Source organism: Triticum dicoccoides, chromosome 7B (genome assembly GCF_002162155.2).
Source record: "Triticum dicoccoides isolate Atlit2015 ecotype Zavitan chromosome 7B, WEW_v2.0, whole genome shotgun sequence".
NCBI lineage: Eukaryota > Viridiplantae > Streptophyta > Magnoliopsida > Poales > Poaceae > Triticum > Triticum dicoccoides.
The window spans coordinates 585,006,572-585,022,300 of NC_041393.1; positions in this window are offsets into that span (position 1 = coordinate 585,006,572).

The window sequence follows — 15,729 nt, forward strand, 5'->3', positions numbered from 1 at the left end:
AATGCTCCTCTGCCTGCTGGTCCAAACTAGAGCCCTTTGCAGCGCCACCTCGGGGAAACTCGAAGTCGGGTTTTAGTTGTACGGATTGCTCATCTGTTGTGCCCTGAGAACGAGATATGTGCAGCTCCTATCGGGATTTGTCGGCACAGTCGGGTGGTCTTGCTGGTCTTGTTTTACCATTGTCGAAATGTCTTGTAAACCGGGATTCCGAGACTGATCGGGTTTTCCCAGGAGAAGGAATATCCTTCGTTGACCATGAGAGCTTGTGATGGGCTAAGTTGGGACACCCCTGCAGGGTATTATCTTTCGAAAGCCGTGCCCGCGGTTATGAGGCAGATGGGAATTTGTTAATGTCCGATTGTAGAGAACTTGACTTCATTAAAATGCATCAACCGTGTGTGTAGCCGTGATGGTCTCTTCTCGACGGAGTCCGGGGAGTGAACACGGTTTGGGTTATGTATGAACGTAAGTAGTTTCAGGATCACTTCTTGATCACTTCTAGCTTCTCGACCGATGCGTTGCTTCTCTTCTCGCTCTCACTTGCGTAAGTTAGCCACCATATATGCTTAGTGTTTGCTGCAGCTCCACCATATTACCCCTTTTCCTACCCATGAGCTTAAATAGTCTTGATCTCGCGGGTGTGAGATTGCTGAGTCCTCGTGACTCACAGATTCTACCAAAACAGATGCAAGTGCCAAGGATACCAGCGCAAGTGGCGCAACCGAGCTCAAGTGGGAGTTTGATGAGGACCTTGGTCGTTACTACGTTTCGTTTCCAGATGATCAGTAGCGGAGCCCAGTTGGGACGATCGGGGAACTAGCATTTGGGGTTATCTTCTTTTCATTTGGATTTGACCGTAGCCGGTCTATGAGTGTATTTTGAATGATGTATGAACTTATTTATGTATTGTGTGAAGTGGCGATTGTAAGCCAACTCTCTTTATCCCATTCTTGTTCATTACATGGGACTGTGTGAAGATGACCCTTCTTGCGACAAAACCTATAATGTGGTTATGCCTCTAAGTCGTGCCTCGACATGTGAGAGATATAGCCGCATCGTGGGCGTTACAAGTTGGTAATCAGAGCCATCCCCAACTTAGGAGCCCCCTGCTTGATTGAATCGCTGGCGTTGTTGAGTCTAGAACAAAAATGTTTTGAGTCTTAGGATTATATATATTGGAGAGTAGGATTCTTTTTACTCATCAGTCCCTTCATCGCTTTGGTGAGGTCTCCTGACATAGATGTTTTGACTTTCCTCTCCTCAAATTTCACTAAAGAAAATTTAGGATCACGCGGGTATCTTGGAATCGTTCCGATGGTTTTGTGACGAGAACATTGTTCTTGGTGCCTCCTGACATTTAGGGGTTGTGGCAGTGTCCCGGGGAGTTGAGCTCCGAGGTGTTGTCGTCACAATTTTATCGTTGCAGATCTGGAGTACCTGAGTTTTGCCGACATCGAGAATCTCTTTTATGAAGTTGTTGGTGAGATAACCTCGACGCCACCCGGTACTGGGGCGGGAGTTCGGGAGTATTGCCATAACTCGTATAACGGATGCTTTTCGAAGGTTGAGGTACACGATTTCCGAAGGTTTCTTGGTTATGTGTCGACGGATGGATATAGCTGGATGTAGGGATTGTTAGTTTGGGTGAGATATATTGCTTCCCCTGTATCCCCAACACCTGATTGCATAACCAGAAAGTTCCGGGAGTTTATAGGTGGGATTCAAGTAGCTCTAGCATTTCTTCTCGCGGATATTTGGTTTGTGATTGGGTAATCCTTACCACTTATTTGTTCCAGTCGTACCTTGTTTATTTCATTCATCAACCCCTTATCAAGTGGCTTCTCACCTTAATGGACGTGTGATGTTAGCTTTGGGAATTCATTCGTTCATCCTTGTTCGAATGTTTATTGTGAAGACTGTATGTTGCAATTTCTATACATTGATTCAACTTGTCTATCTGTCTATCAAGATGCTAACGGATGTCACCCTCTTCAGGATGGCTCCGCCAACGCGTTAGAATCCGGAAGGCAATGATGGGAGTCAAGCGAACCCTCCACCTCCACCTCCGCCTCCGGAGGCAAGGCAAGCTTTGATGGCAGCCACAAACGCCAACGCTCAGATGATGATTCAGCTCATGCAAGAGCGCAACCAAGGCCAAGGCAACCAAGGGAGTCAAGGTCAAGGGCAGTTTAACCATCAGCCTCAGTTTCCTACCCTCAACCAGTTCCTGGCAAATCAGCTGAAGTCTTTCAGCTACTGTGCCGAGGCCACAGACGCCGATGATTGGCTCGTGGATATCAACAAGCATTTTGAATGTAGCAATGTCAGGCCTGAGGACTACGTCAAGTTCGCTTCTTTTCAGCTCAAGGACCAAGCAGCTGATTGGTTCCAGCAATACAAAGATTCCAGAGGAGGTCAAGTGATCACTTGGACTGACTTCTGTCGGGACTTTAAAGCTCACCACATTCCTACCAGTGTTGTTGAGAGCAAGCGTGAGGAGTTCCGCAATCTCAAGCAAGGCAACATGTCTGTGTATGAATACAACAAGCAGTTTCAGAAACTTTCTCGCTTGGCTAAACAAGACGTTCCTGATGAGAAGAGTATTATCTATCAATTCAGAGGTGGCTCAGAGAGGATCTGCAGTTAGCTCTCGTTCTTGTTGAGCCTACTCAATTTGATCAATTCTACAACATGGCTCTCAAGCAAGAAGGTGCTCAGCTCAAGTGTGAGGCTTCTAAGAAGAGAATCAAGGATGTAGTCTAGTCTTCTTCTTCCTCACAAGTGGCAGCTAAGCAACAGAAGTTCTACCTTCCTCCTCCTCCGATTCGTCAGCCTTACCAGCAGAAGAACTCAGGTGGTCGCGGATCTTCCCACCCACCCAACCCAGTCTATCAGAACAAGTCAAATTCTCAAGCTCCAAGGTCAAATGCTCCTTATCATCGTCCGCTCTCAGAGGTGACTTGCAACAAGTGCCAGCAGAAAGGTCACTTAGCGAACAAGTGCTTCAACCAAAGGTGCCTTCCTCCTCCTCCTCCTGTGAGATCTTCAAGCAATGCAGTGGTCAAGCATAATCCAAAGCATGCAAAGGTGAACATGATGAATGCAGCGCAAACAGAGGATTCTTCTGATGTGATAATGGGTAATCTCTCAGTTAATGATATTCCTGCAAAAGTCTTATTTGATACTGGTGCATCACATTCCTTCATTTCAAGACCTTTTGTGGCTATGCATGATTTGGTTACTCAAGTATTGCCGAGTCCTTTGTCTATTGTTTCCCCGGCTCGGCAAATGACTTCTCGAGCATTCGTTCCGGATTCCGTTATCAAGATGGGCGACTATAAATTTCTGTCTTCTCCAATTGTTCTTGGCGACTCTGATATTGACATAATTCTCGAGATGGACTGGCTTTCTAAGCACAAGGCTCAACTTGATTGTGCTGCCAGGCAGATTCAATTGACACACTCTTCTGAGGATGTTATCATCTATGCCGCTCGTGATGAAACCATTCGGTTGTTTTCTCTCAATGAGAAGGGCAATTTAGATGCAATTTCTCAAATTCCAGTCGTTTGTGAGTACCAAGATGTCTTTCCAGAAGAGCTTCCAGGTATGCCTCCTCATCGGCCAGTCGAATTCGTTATCGATCTTGAGCCTGGCACTGAAGCCGTTTGCAAGCGTCCTTACAAGCTTGGACCCAAGGAGCTGAAGGAATTGAAGAAACAGCTCGATGAACAAGAGCGTCTGGGTTTGATCAGACCGAGTTCATCTCCATGGGGTTGTGGAGTTCTTTTTGTCCAGAAGAAGGATGGCACGGACCGACTGTGCGTCGATTACCGTCCATTGAACAAGAATACAATAAAGAACAAGTATCCACTTCCCAGCATCAATGAGCTATTCGAGCAACTCAAAGGTGCTAAAGTATTCTCCAAGCTTGACCTTCGTATGGGTTATCATCAGATTCGCATTCGTGAACAAGATATTCCCAAGACAGCATTCACAACAAGCTTTGGTTCTTATGAATATACTGTCATGTCTTTCGGCCTTGTCAATGCTCCTCCAACTTTCTCTCCAATGATGAATTTCATTTTCAACCCCTACACCAATGAATTCATTCCGGTGTATCTCGATGATATCTTGGTCTTCTCCAAGAATAAGAAGGATCATGCCAAACATTTGCGATTGGTGCTTGACAAGCTCAGAGAGTATTAATTCTATGCAAAGTTTTCCAAATGTGAGCTTTGGGTTGATGAAGTTCTTTACCTTGGTCATATCATCTCCGCCAAGGGCATTGCTGTTAATCCTGCGAAGGTGTCTGCAGTTGTAAATTGGGAACCTCCTCAGAATGTTAAGCAGCTCCGCAGTTTTCTTGGTCTTGCAAGCTACTGCCGAAGATTCGTTGAGAACTTCTCTAAGATTGCAAAGACTCTTTCCAACCTCCTCCAGAAGCATGTCAAGTATGTCTGGACGCCTGAGTGTGACGTTGCTTTCAACACCCTCAAATAGAAGCTAGTCACAGCTCCTGTCTTGACTCCTCCTGATGAATCCAAGCCATTCAAAGTTTTCTGTGATGCTTCTCTTCAAGGTCTCGGTGCTGTGTTAATGCAAGAGAAGAAAGTTGTGGCCTATACCTCTCGTCAGTTGAACCCCAACGAAAAGAACTACCCCACTCACGATCTTGAGTTGGCGGCAGTTGTCCATGCATTGATAACATGGAGACATCTCTTATTGGGAAGGCAAGTGGACATTTTCACCGATCACAGGAGCCTCAAGTATATCTTCACTCAACCCAACCTCAACCTCAGGCAAACTTTATGGGTCGAAATGATTCAAGAGTACAATCCAAGTATTGAATATACTCTTGGCAAGGCAAATATGATTGCAGATGCTTTGAGCAGAAAGGCTTATTGCAACAGTCTAATTCTCAAGCCATTTCAACCGGATCTTTGTGAAGCTTTCCACAAACTCAATCTCCAAGTTGTTCCTCAAGGCTTTCTTGCCAACCTCATAGTCTCTCCTACTTTGGAAGATCAACTTCGTGAGGCACAACTCCTGGATACCATGGCGAAAAAGGTGAAACGTGGTATCGACAAGGGCATTCTCAAATACAAGTGTTATCGCTTGAATGACAAAGATACTCTTTTCTTTGAGGATCGTATTGTGGTTCCTAAAGGTGAACTGAGAAAAGTCATTATGAACGAGGCACACAATTCCCTTCTATCCATTCATCCTGGAAGTACGAAGATGTACCATGACCTCAAGCAGTCGTATTGGTGGACTCGAATGAAGCGAGAGATTGCTCAATTCGTGAATGAATGTGATGTCTGCCGAAGGGTGAAAGCAGAACACCAACGACCAGCTGGTCTCCTCCAACCTCTTGCTATTCCAGAATGGAAGTTTGACCATATTGGGATGGACTTCGTGACTGGATTTCCTAAGTCCAATCGTGGAAATGATGCTATCTTCGTTGTCATTGACAAGCTTACTAAAGTGGCTCATTTCCTTCCTATCAAAGAATCTATCACGGCAGCTCAGCTGGCAGAGCTATACACCTCCAGAATTGTCTCCTTGCACGGCATTCCACAATTGATTTCTACAGACCGTGGAAGCATCTTCACTTCTAAGTTCTGGGACTCCTTTTAGAAGGCCATGGGCACCAACATTCGCTTCAGCACAGCTTTCCATCCTCAAACAAGTGGCCAAGTCGAGCGAGTCAATCAAATCCTTGAAGATATGCTCAGGGCTTGTGTCATTTCCTTCGGTATGAAGTGGGAAGATTGTCTTCCATATGCCGAGTTCTCCTACAACAATAGCTTCCAAGCGAGTTCGGGCAAGGCCCCATTCGAAATTCTCTATGGCAGAAAGTGTCGTACTCCTCTCAATTGGTCCGAGACTGGTGAACGCCAACTTCTTGGCAACGACTTGATCACAGAAGCCGAAGAAATGTGCAAAGTCATTCATGAGAATCTCAAGGCCGCGCAATCGCTCCAGAAGAGATATTATGATGACAAGCACCGTGATGTGGCTTTTGAAATCCGAGACCATGTCTACCTCCGCGTCTCTCCAATGAAAGGCACTCGTCGCTTCGGTATCAAAGGGAAGCTTGCCCCTAGATATGTGGGTCCTTTCAAGATCATTGGCAAAAGAGGCGATCTCGCCTATCAACTTGAGCTTCCGTCCAACTTCGCGAATGTGCACGATGTGTTTCACGTGTCACAGCTTCGCAAGTGCTTCAAGACTCCTGAGCGCACTATCAACTTCAAAGAAATTGACCTCCAAGAAGATATCTCTTATCATGAGCACCCCGTTGCTATTCTTGAAGAAACTGAGCGCAAGACTCACAACAAGTCAATCAAATTCCTGAAAGTGAAGTGGTCACACCATTCCAACCGAGAAGCCACCTGGGAGCGCGAGGATCACCTCTGTTCCGAATATCCGGAGTTCTTTCAGTCCTAGATCTCGGGACGAGATCCTCTTGTAGTGGTGGAGTGTTGTAACACCCCGGATGTATATTTCCATATTTGTAACTCTAACTCTTGCCATATTCGGCTATGTGCTATGGTATTCCCTCCGTGGTTGGGTTTTGTATTTTGTTTTGCATTTTATTCATGTCATGCATCTCATATCATGGCATCATGTGCATCTCATTTGCATACGTGTTCGTCTCATGCATCCGAGCGTTTTCCCCGTTGTCCGTTTTGCAATCCGACACTCCCACATGCACCGGCGCACCCCTCTTGACTTTTTTCGTGTGCGGGTGTTAAACATTCTTGGAATGGACCAAGGCTTGCCAAGTGGCCTTGGTACACCACCGGTAGACCACCTGTCAAGTTTCGTGTCATTTGGAGGTCGTTTGATACTCCAACAGTTAACCGGGTAACCGCAAAGGCCTCTTTTGGGTTGCAGCCCAACACCCCTTCAAAACAGCCCAATAACCCATCTAAGTCACTTCCACGCTCTCCGTCGTCGGATCACGATCGTGTGGGCGAAAACTACACTCCATTTGGAGCCTCCTAGCTCCCTCTACCAATAATAACACATCCCCCTTCGAAATTTCGGGCAAACCCTAGACAACTCCTCACCCTGCCCGCGCCTCCTCCCGCACGCGCCACCGACCGTCGTCGTCCTGATCCTCGCCTTCGCCGCCCTTGGAGCGCCCGGCCGCCGCCCGCGCCTCCTCCTTGCCTCCCGCAGGCGCTCCTCCGCCCTGCGCGCCTCGCCCTCGCCGGATCCGGCAAGGAGCCGGACAGATCCGACGTCTCGACCCTCGCCGGCCAGCTCCGACCAACTCCGGCGAGCAACTCCGGCCACCTCGATCCGCGCTCCCGAGCCCGATCCAGATCTGGAACCTTAGGGATGACCCCGAAATCCTCTCATTTTTCTGTCACATTATTTAGCCCTGTTCATCGCATCATAACTCCATGCATACTGCTCCGTTTCATGCGCATGATATATCAAAATGTTCATCAGGTTGTGCTCTTCATTTTCTTCCATTGGACCATGTTCATTTGAGGTCATCTAGATGCCCAAATCTCTGATGCAAGAGTGCTATATAATGTTAGTTTCTGATTCTTAACAAATTGTGGGCATTTGTCATTTTTGCTACATTTGTTGTGTGCATCTTATGGGCACGAGCTCTACATGTGTTTTGTACTATACCATGTCATCTTTACAGAGGTGCTTGCCATGTATTTCTGTGATCAACGTGGTGACTAGAACAAGAATGCAAACTAGGCTTCGTGATGTTGCTGATTTCAGTCCCCGTTCTGCTGTTATTTTGATGCCATGTAAACATGTTGCTTCAGAGAGATCTATGCATATTTTGAGATACTTCAGTAAGGATGATTTGAACATATGGTAATTCTCTATCCATTAATGCCCCTTTTTGCAATTATGGAGTAACCTAGCATGTCATTTTCGTGCTCTACTTTTGTAATAAAATGTTTCCTGGCAGATTGTTTACATGTTATTCAATTTTGCCAAGGTCGTTGTAGTTGATCCTTGCATGATATGAACTTGTTCTTGCCTTGGTTAGTTTCATAAACATCTCTTATTGCTGATTCTATGCTTATCTTGTCATGAAATAACTTGTGGTTAGAGAATCGAGCTCGCGAAGATGCCTTCATAATGCTGTTAATGCCATGCTCTGTTTGCTGAATCTGTTAGCGAAACTTGCTATGTTTACATGGGTGCCATCATATCTTCTGCTCCTTTTTGGCTCATGGTCACTAAGAGACTTTTGTTCTATGCTTTGAGTAGAATCATGTCATGTCTTGTTTTGCTATTATAAGTTATTGTAGCATGTTGATTTCTTGCTCTGAACATTGCTACCTGATGTTGTTTCTGCCATTTTCAGTATTTTCACTAAATCTGTGAAGCTGATATATTTTTCACTTTTGCCATGCTTGTTTGAACCTGCTATTGTGTGATTAAGCTGTAGCTCAGTGTTAATCTTTTGTCAAGCATCTCTTGTAGATCACTGCCATATGCTTTGTTGCTACGTTGGACTGTTGTAGCATAGTTTCTTGTTGCATGCTAAGTAGCATCATGCTGTTAATCGTAGATTTGTGTCATTCTTGTTTTGCTTGCCATTTGCAAACCGTTCATCCGTTTCCGGTGATCTTTATATCGATTTCAACCGAAATCATCTCATCTTTCCAGAGGCATACTTGGTTTGCCAAGTTGATGCCTTGTTTATCCTTTTTCCTCCAGGAGCACGCATACGCATTGCATATCACGTCTCGCATATCATGACATGCATCGCATCATGTTGCTTGTGCATTGCACCGTGATTTATTGTGGTTCCATTGTTTGTGTTCTTGCTTTGGTTAGAGCCGGGAGACAAGTATGCAAACGAGGAACCTGTTGAGTACGCTAACTAGGATCAAGCCTTCGACGACTCTGAGAACTTTGCAGGCAAGATGACCATACCTTCGATATCACTTCTATCTTTGCTTTTCTAGTTGCTCGCTCTATCGCTATGTTAGCTCTACCTACCACTTGTTTATCATGCCTCCCATATTGCCATGTCAAGCCTCTAACCATCCTTTCCTAGCAAACCGTTGTTTGGCTATGTCACCGCCTTTGCTCAGCCCCTCTTATAGTGTTGCTAGTTGCAGGTGAAGATGAAGTTTGTTCCTTGTTGGAGCATGGATATTTTGGGATATCACAATATCTACTGTTTAATTAATGCACCTATATACTTGGTAAAGGGTGGAAGGCTCGGCCTTATGCCTGGTGTCTTGTTCCACTCTTGCCGCCCTAGTTTCCGTCATACCGGTGTTATGTTCCTTGATTTTGCGTTCCTTACGCGGTTCGGTGAATTATGGGACCCCCTTGACAGTTCGCTTTGAATAAAACTCCTCTAGCAAGGCCCAAACTTGGTTTTACTATTTGCCACCTAAGCCTTTTTCCCTTGGGTTTTCACGAGCCTGAGGGTCATCTTTATTTACCCCCCCCCCCCCGGGCCAGTGCTCCTCTGAGTGCTGGTCCAAACTAGAGGCCTTTGCAGCGCAACCTCGGGGAAACTCGAAGTCTGGTTTTAGTTGTACGGATTGCTCATCCGTTGTGCCCTGAGAACGAGATATGTGCAGCTCATATCGGGATTTGTCGGCACAGTCGGGTGGTCTTGCTGGTCTTGTTTTACCATTGTCGAAATGTCTTGTAAACCAGGATTCCGAGACTGATCGGGTCTTCCCTGGAGAAGGAATATCCTTCGTTGACTGTGAGAGCTTGTGATGGGCTAAGTTGGGACACCCCTGCAGGGTATTATCTTTCGAAAGCCGTGCCCGCGGTTATGAGGCAGATGGGAATTTGTTAATGTCCGGTTGTAGAGAACTTGACACTTGACTTCATTAAAATCCATCAACCATGTGTGTAGCCGTGATGGTCTCTTCTCGGCGGAGTCCGGGGAGTGAACACGGTTTGGGTTATGTATGAACGTAAGTAGTTTCGGGATCACTTCTTGATCACTTCTAGCTTCTCGACCGATGCGTTGCTTCTCTTCTCGCTCTCACTTGCGTATGTTAGCCACCATATATGCTTAGTGCTTGCTGCAGCTCCACCATATTACCCCTTTTCCTACCCATGAGCTTAAATAGTCTTGATCTCGCGGGTGTGAGATTGCGGAGTCCTCGTGATTCACAGATTCTACCAAAACACATGCAGGTGCCGAGGATACTAGCGCAAGTGGCGCGACCGAGCTCAAGTGGGAGTTTGATGAGGACCTTGGTCGTTACTACGTTTCGTTTCCAAATGATCAGTAGCGGAGCCCATTTGGGACGATGTGGGATCTAGCATTTGGGGTTATCTTCTTTTCATTTGGATTTGACTGTAGCCGGTCTATGAGTGTATTTTGAATGATGTATGAACTTATTTATGTATTGTGTGAAGTGGCGATTGTAAGCCAACTCTCTTTATCCCATTCTTGTTCATTACATGGGATTGTGTGAAGATGACCCTTCTTACGACAAAACCTACAATGTGGTTATGCCTCTAAGTCGTGCCTCGACATGTGAGAGATATAGCCGCATCGTGGGCGTTACATCAACTTAGTTAATATAAACAATTCTAGCTACAGTGACCATATGATGTCCATCCAATGGTCATAGTGCTTCTTCAACCTCTGGTCTTCTTGCTCCAGCCGCCCAAAGCAGCGCCGGTCGTGCCGCGTGCTCCTGCCTCCCATGGCCGGCTGTGATGCCGCGGAGGCCTCACCGCCTCCTACTACTCCTACCGCTCGTCAGGCCATCCCTCTACTCACCCACACCCCCTGTTATTCTGTGGCGACGGCAGCCTCACACCGCAGCCGAACCAGTGAACCCTCGTATTACTCTCCGCGCGGGCTTCCACTGTCGCGTCTTCCCCGGCTCCGTGTCGTCCCCTTCCTAGGCCTCTCCGTCTTCCACCGCCCTGGTGCTCTCGGCGCGGCGTGGTCAACATGGTCACGGAACGACTTCCATCGGAAGAGTACTGTACATGGAGAGGCTGACATCTGGGTCCACGGTAGCCGCAAGGAAGTGCCTCCTTATTACGCGCAAAATAATTATTCCTCCACCTGATAGCAAGGACCCACCATACGGGCCACCGTATTTCACAAAAAAAATGTTTCTCCCTTGACTGCTGGGACCCACCAGCTACATCTTCGCATGCAAGGAAGTGCGTCCGGGCAAAAATAAAATGATTCTCCCCCTGACTGCTAGGACCCACCAGCAACATCTTCACACGCAAGGAAGTGTCTGACAGTCGGGACCCACCTATTCGAACCGTACGTAGCGTTGTCATTCTGGTCATGAACATGTACGTACATACTGGTCAATGTAGAGGCACGCACGTGTCATAGTAGAGGCATGCATGTAGCATGTACATGTGCGTACAGCGGCCAGGGTGCAAGAAAGTAAATACGGCCACGTACATACATACGGGCAGGATCGTGAACGCCTACTCGCGCATACGTACGGCTAGGGCTTGTGTACATGGCTGGGTCGGAACGGAGAAACTACGTCGTCGTCGTGTTCATGGGGAGGCAACGGAATGCGTCGTGTTCATAGGGAGGCAATGGAACGTGTGGGAGCCAACCGGCTTGGACGGAATAGCCGATGGAAACGAGGCGTGGCGTACCACAGAACGGAGGAAACGGTCTTGTGTTCGACCAGCCACGTTTGAAATGGGATCCTGTTCATTGGGAGGGGTCTGGCGTACCGCAAAATGGTGGAAACAGACTTCTGTTGGACCTCCTACGATCGAAACGGGGTCCTATTGATCGGGAGGGGTGCAGCGTACCGCAAAACAGAGGAAACAGACTTGTGTTGGAGCGCTACGGTTGAAACGAGTGTCCTGTTCATCAATAGGGGTGTGGCGTACCGCAAAACGGGACTCCACGAGATACTGTTCATCTCCACCGTTGACCTCCTCCAGCCTCCGCGGGCTACTGTTCATCCACCGTCGACCTCCTCCAGCTTCCACCTACGACTGTTCATCCACGGGCTACTATTCATCCAGCCTCCACTGCGTGCTACTCCACCGACTACTGTTCAACCAGCCCTCTCCATGGGCTACTGTTCAACCACCCCTCCATGGGCTACTGTTCAACCACCCCTCACCGGCTACTATTTAACCAGCCCTCCACGGGGTCACCTTGTTCATCCAGCCCTCCACAGGGTCCTGTTCATCCAGCCCCAACTGGCTTGATCAGGGTCCTGTTCATCTAGAGGCAACACCATGGGGTCCTGTTCATCCACCCCCACCGGGAACTGTTCATCCAAACCCTCCCAGCAATGCTCACTGTTCATCCAGAGGCAGCATCGATTGGCTTCAGTTAGCAGCAGTAGCGAAGGGATCACTTGGGTTAAGTAACGTAGCTAGTGCAATCGCTCGAGTTCAGTTAGAGCCCAACGCCTCCCTCGGGTTCAGTTAGAGCCCAATGCCTCGCACCCACGTGCATACGTGTACAAGAGAAACTCGCATCGCTCGGCCCCTGACAACCCACCGTAACCGGGAACTCCCCGAAATTTTCCTCGCCCTCGCTTCTACCATGGTTTTTTCCGTCATGGACGGCCCAAAGAATGTCATGCAGTTGCGTCTCTGGCCCGCCCAGGACAAAAAGCTCATTTTCTGTCATGATTTTTTGTCATAGAAGTAGGAGCCCACCACATCTATAATGATACCGGGTTTTGTCACAATTATTGTCATAGAAGTGTCGTAAATATGACAAGAAAATAATTTGTTCAGCCCAAAATGTCACGGATGTGTCTTTTTTTTGTAGTGCAAGCTACTCGGCTGCAGCCCGCAGGCGGCCGCCATCATCAACCTCTACTGCGACAACCATGAAGACCCTCCGCCCAACTTTCCAAGTTACCTAGAGGCTCGGAGGCTACACCCAGTGGGTGCGCTTGTGCGCCCCACTCGGAACACGCCACGCCGATTGCAGGCCCGCCACCGGCTGCAACTGGCACCCTCGACGCCATCGTCTACTCCAACAACAGCAAGAACCGTCCACCCAACTTTTCCAAGTTGGCCGAAGGCTCGGAGGCTACACATGGTGGGTGCACTCGCGCGCCACCACTCGCCGGCGGACTCCACGTTCGCGCCTGGCAGGGCCCGCGCCCATCAGCTAGCGTACTCTGTGTCCGCGCTGATGTCTGTTAGAACTACGTCGGTATTTCCCCAAAGAGGAAGGGGTGATGCAGTATAGCAATGCTAGGTATTTCCCTCAGTGATGAGATCAAGGTTATCGAACTAGTAGGAGAACCTCCTCACACCACGTAAACAACACCTGCGCTCAAATAACAAATACTCGCAAGCCGACGTGTTAAAGGGGTTGTCAATCTCTTTCGGGTACAACACCTCAAGATAGGCAAATAACATGAGGTAAAAGTGATAGATAGGATAAATAGATCGCGAAACAAATAAATTGCAGCAAGGTATTTTTGTATTTTTGGTTTAATAGATTTGAAAATAAATGCAAAGGAAAATAGATCACAAAGGCAAATATGACGAAAATAGACCCGGGGGTCGTAGGTTTCACTAGTGGCTTCTCTCAAGAAAAATAGCAAATGGTGGGAAAACAATTATTGTTGGGCAATTGATAGAACTTCAAATAATCATGACGATATCCACGCAATGATCATTATATAGGCATCACGTCCAAGATTAGTAGACCGACTCCTGCCTGCATCTACTACTATTACTCCACACATCAACCGCTATCCAGCATGCATCTAGTGTATTAAGTTCATGGAGAAACAGAGTAATGCAATAAGAACAATGACATGATGTATACAAGATCTATTTATGTAGAAATAGACCCCATCTTGTTATCCTTAATAGCAACGATAGATATGTGTCGTTTCCCTTTCTGTCACTGGGATCAAGCACCGTAAGATCGAACCCATCACAAAGCACCTCTTCCCATTGCAAGATAAAAGATAAAGCTGGCCAAATAAAACCCAAATATCGCAGAAGAAATACGAGGCTATAATCAATCATGCATATAAGAGATCAAAGAAGACTCAAATAACTTTCATGGATAAAAACATAGATATGATCATAAACTCAAAGTTCATCGGATCCCAACAAACACACTACAAAAAGACTTACATCATATGGATCTCCAAGAGACCATTGTATTGGTAATCGAGAGAGAGAGAGAGAGAGAGAGAGAGAGAGAGAGAGGAAGCCATCTAGCTACTAACTACGGACCTGTAGGTCTACAAAGAACTACTCATGCATCATCGGAGAGGCACCAATGGACATGATGAACCCCTCCGAGATGGTGTCCAGATTGGATTTGGTGTTTCTGGATTCTGCGGTAGCTGGAATTGATTTCCGTCAACTCCCCTAGGGTTTCTGGAATATTGGGGTATATAAAGAGCAAAGGGGCGGTTCAGGGGGGCACCCGAGGTGGGCAAAACCCACCTTGATGTCTGGGCCTCCAGGCGCGCCCTGGTGGGTTGTGTTCCCCTTGGAGCACCCCACCCCCCGGGTGCTTTCCTGGCCCACTAGATGTCTTTTGGCCCAAAAAATCCTCAAAAAGTTTTTCTGCGTTTGGACTCTGTTTGGTATTGATTTCCTGCGATGTAAAAAACATGCAGAAAACAACAATTGGCACTGGGCACTATGTCAATAGGTTAATACCAAACAATGACTATAAAATGATTGTAGAACATCCAAAAATGATAATATAACAGCATGGAACAATCAAAAATTATAGATACGTTGGAGACATATTAGCATCCCCAAGCTTAATTCCTGCTTGTCCTCGCGTAGGTAAATGATAAAAACAAAAAATTTGATGTGGAATGTTGCCTAACATGTCCATCACATTTCTTTTCTTTATAGCATGGACATTTGGACTTTTATATGATTCAAAGCAATAGTCTAGTTTTGACATGAAGACTTTAATACTCAAGCATACCAACAAGCAACCATGTCTTTCAAAATATCAACACTAAAACGAGTTATCCCTAGCCCATTATGCTCAATCATTGATCCATTCATGAAACACACTCGAATATTAGCTACTCCCAATGCTCAAATACGATCATAGTGCCCCTTAGTTGGTGCTTTATGAGAGAAGATGGAGACTCAAATTCAAAATAAAAATTGCATAAGTAAAAGAAAGGCCCTTCACAGAGGGAAGTAGGGATTTGTAGAGGTGCCAGAGCTCAAAGCTTAAATTGGGAGATAAAAACATTTTTGAGAGGCATATTATTCCCACCAACGAAAATGACTTAGAACTCCCAACACTTTCCATGCTAGATACATCATAGGCAGTTCCCAAACAGAAAATAAAGTTTATTCCTTTTTCCACCATTACTTTCACTTTACATGGCTAGCCGAATCCACGGTTTCCCTCCATACCAACACTTTCCAAGGAATTTATTATTTGACAACATAAAGTAAATTCATTTTTCATTTCGGGACTGGGCATCCCTAATACCTTTGTCGTACTCTCGTGCAATGACAAGTGAATAAACACTCATCATGAGAATAACACATCTAGCACGGAAAATATTGGCCACCCTTCACCGCCTCGCGAGCAGTAGAGCACACAAAGAGAAATTTATTTTGAAAATTAGAGATGGCACATGCAAATATTCTTAGAACGGCATGGAAATACCACATATAGGTAGGTATAGTGGACTCACAAGGCAAAACTAGTTTAAAGGGTTCTGGATGCACAAGTAGTGATCATACTTAGTGCAAAATGAAGGTTAACAAAAAGATTGAGAAGCG